Source organism: Gossypium arboreum, chromosome 7, assembly GCF_025698485.1.
Source record: "Gossypium arboreum isolate Shixiya-1 chromosome 7, ASM2569848v2, whole genome shotgun sequence".
NCBI classification, from domain to species: domain Eukaryota; kingdom Viridiplantae; phylum Streptophyta; class Magnoliopsida; order Malvales; family Malvaceae; genus Gossypium; species Gossypium arboreum.
The window spans coordinates 55368402-55372912 of NC_069076.1; positions in this window are offsets into that span (position 1 = coordinate 55368402).

Sequence of the window (4511 nt, forward strand, 5' to 3'; positions counted from 1 at the left end):
CATTACCTCACTGTCTTGAAACACATCACAATTCATACAACAAGACATTCTTGAAAGTCAGGAAGTCTTTACTCAATGTAGACTAGTCTAGTTCAGACGCTTCGGTTACCAATATTCTCATCTATCCAAACTTTGTCAACATGTAATAAACTTTTCAGCTTTCACAAGACGAAAACCTTATCATTCGTAGTGATTTTAACTAATATCCAACTCTTTCTAATAAATATACACTTCTCGTTCAGACTATTTACTCTTTTATCCGTACAAAAATGAAATTATATTATCAGACTTGAAAAAAATAATCCTGACATAATTGTCACATGAAATCTTTCAAATAAATAATTCACCATACCGACTGAAACTCGCGCTTTTATCACCTATGCCTTTACTGATGTCAAATCCTTATATAGAAATTAGAAAAAATCCCAATACTAAAATCACCACATTACCAAGATCAAATTAGAAATATAGTCATATTTGACATGATTATCATGAGCTGAAGAATGTACTTCGAACATGAGTCATAATTGACAAATTATGGAACAAAGATAACAAGAAAACCGAATAAAGAGATCCAGAATAAAGAGATCCAGGATAAAGAAACCCAAGATACGATACTATGCCGGAGAATCGAAAACCAAACTCATAGAGAAAATAAGAATACCCCGATAATTCTTCAAGGAAAGAAAGTCCAAAAGAAAACATCATTTAATCCCACTGGAATCAAATATAACAAGAGCAATATATCTTCCCATACATATATATCAGATGAAGCATCAAGTAGAAGAAACAGAATCATAATATCATATGTATTCTCTCATCAATTCTTATCAGACGAAATGAATAGAATACCCGATGAAATAGAGCAATATAAATTATAAACCAGTCAGACTACCAATGCTTTCATCCAACACCAGAATTAGAAGACATTCCCATATAACAAGAATTTCTTCAGAAGATCAATAGCCATAGAAATATTTTTGAGAATGGGTAAACACATAGAACATCTCAAAAAAGACTGCTAAATCTGTCCAGTCATAACTGTCACACTCAGATAGTTCACATTTCAAATATCATTTCCCCAACTAGTTCTGCCGTCACAAATTTCATATTAAACCATTCACTAAAGAAGGCCAGTTCTGAATAAATTTCGATTTACACTTTTCTCGACCTTGCATCTGAGTAACTCGATTTACCAAAGAGAATTCCTTCTCTAATTGGGATAGTGCATAACTCCAATAATCTTTACGTCAATCCGATACTTTACTGGCTCTGACTTTACTTATCAGCTCATTTTCAATCTCTGATCATACTTATAATTATTCTATCACTAAACTCTTTGGGTTCTCAACCGGAAACTTATTCAATACAAATCTCATGAAATTCCATTATAAGTACCACTTCGGTAAGGGGGAGGGGTTGTAGGACCTCTGACTCGACTTTCTTATACATACACATATGACATAACTCCCATCATCATAGAAACATCATCAAAATCATGTCATTCATTCAGGCAATGCAACATTCATGTTGGCTTACACAAATTTTCCTATTGTCCATTTAGACAATATACTTATGCATACATTCTATGTTTTCTAGATAGCTTTACTTATCCATTCATTTAATTAAATTAAGTCATGCTCATGACATCATATAAGACCAAACAAACATAGATATTTGCATCACAATCACAACTTTCATTTCGTGCATCATCATGTACATATCAGAACAATCATATAATTTAGTCCAACAATTTAACATAGATAAGTTCATTTCATTATAATCCTTTATCTCATAAAAATTATATATCATTAGCATTCATCAACATTCAACGTCCAAATCAAGACAAGGACATTTTCATTCGTATCATAATATTATGACTTTTATTGATACCTCTACTACTTTCTATTTATTCCGTTCATCTTATCAAGTAAGCCATATACACTACATCATATGAGCATGAAGCAAATATGGATATTTATCACATTTGTATCATAAACTTTTATTCATACTTTTCTGAACCGAGACTTATCATAATCATAATTTTACTCAAATACCTTTACATAACATTGAACATGGTCGGCGTAGCTCAGTTGGAGAGTACCCTGTCTAAATAAGACGGTACTCATACGCGTCGAAAGACATCACACTATCACAGATCAGTGGCATGTATAGCTAAACTTTTACACATGCTAGGTTAGTTCGAGAATTGACTAAACCTGCTCTGATACCACCAAATGTAACGCCCCACACCCGAGACCTTCACCGGAGTTGAACACGAGGTGTTAATATACTTAATTCATTACTTAAATAGCACAAACAATTTATTTTTAAAATTTTCAGTCAAGCTAACAATCTGCGTCATAGTCGCTTAAAAATTCATATCTCGAGTTAAAAAACTCGAAATCCAATTCCGTAAATTTTCCCTGAAACTAGACTCATATATATATTTACTAAATTTTTATAGAATTTTTGGTCGAGCAAATTAGTACAGTTTATTAGTTAAAGTCTCCCCTGTTTCAGAGTTTGACTGCTCTGATCTCTATGTATTACAAATCAAATATCTCCCTGTACAGAGTTTCAATGACTATACCGTTTACTTCTAATAAAATTAAACTCTATAAGTAATCTGTACATAGAAATTATGACTTCTAATTATCTTTGAACAATTTATGGTGAATTTCCAAAGTCAGAACAGGGGATCCAGAAATTGCTCTGGCCCTGTTTCAAAAAAATTTAAACATCTCATAAAATATAACTCATATACCTGTTTTGTTCCATCCATATGAAAATAGACTCATAATTCTTTAATTCTATATATTGTTCATCATCTAACTGTATCTCTACTATTTTTAGTGATTTTTCAAACTCATGTCACTGCTGCTGTCTGAATCTATTTTATGGTAAATTTTACCTATTTCATGGTTTCCATAGATTAGCTAGTAATTTAGTATACATAACACCAAATATGATCATGATTAGCCATTCCAATGGCTAATCATTACCAAGCATTTCCATACCACTAAATAACCATATCATAAGACCATATACACAAAATGATTATAATGCTATACATGCCATACTCAAAATATACAAGCCATTATGCCAAGATGGTATACTGAATAGTGTGGCGTGCCTCCGACCGTTTCGATTTCCAAGTGGCTTGTCAACACTAGAAGGAATGAAAAGGAGGAGTAAGCATAAATGCTTAGTAAGTTCACATGCAAATAGCAAGTAACATAACTATATAAGCAAACATAAAACATCATTTGCATAATCATCACCGAGACATTCATATCACATTTTCATTTATCATCTTACCATATTGTTGTTATATCGAGTTTTCAACGCGAGGGTTAAGTACATACCTGTTCAAAGTATTCATTTCACAACACTTACCAAAACGTCCCTTTCATCTTGAGTATTCCTCCATTTCAGTAGAACTTTACCCGTTGAACACATCGGAATAGAATTCGGATACATGGAAAGTTTGCACATAAGTGCCACATATGTAGCCAAGCTACCATGTAACCCGCCCATAAGTGAACTCGGACTCAACTCAATGAGCTCAGGCGTTCGCATCCATAAGTGAACTCGGACTCAACTCAACGAGCTCGGATGCCTAGTTACATCTCTCAAACTCGGACTCAACTCAACAAGTTCGGACATTCGCATCCATAAGTGAACTCGGACTCAACTCAACGAGTTCGGATGCTCAACCATCCTAGTGACATGTCACTTGTATCCTAATCTATTCCTAAGGTTCAAACGGGCTTTTTTCCTCGATCTCACATTTGTCGTCTTCCATGGAATATCGGAACCGATACTCGGTAGCAATTCATATTTATCAAGTAGTAAACATAATTTGCATATTACTCAACATTAACCACAAAGCATAATATTTCACGATAAAAAATCAGCATATCATATAATTAACATCAATAACTAAAAATAACAATTATGCTACATTATTTACACATGAACTTACCTCGTGTGCGAAAATGGCTACTTTTACCATTTCGTCCACAACTTGGTATTTCCCCATTTTAGCCCGAATTTTAGTTTTCCTTGCTCTATCATTTAAAATATAGTCTAATTAGGACTCACATTATTCAATTTGACCCAAAATCATATTTTGGTAAAATTAAAATTTTGCCCCTAAACTTTTGCATATTTACACTTTTGCCCCAAAGCTCGTAAATTAAACTTTAGCCTATTTTCTTATGTTTTATGACATGCTGGTCATTTTTCCCTTCTATGGCAACATCAAATTCTCACTCTAACATGTACTTATGACTATTAGGTATTTTTACCGATTAAGCCATTTTGCTAGTTTTCGCTTAAAACCGAGTAGCACAAGTTGTCTAACATAATTTAAAACCTCATATTCTATCATAAAACACCAAAATACACAAATTTCACCTATGGGTATTTTTCACCCTAGGTTGAATTATTTCTAGCATAAGCTTAATCGAGCTACCGGGACTCCAAAAACGTAAAAATCATTAAAA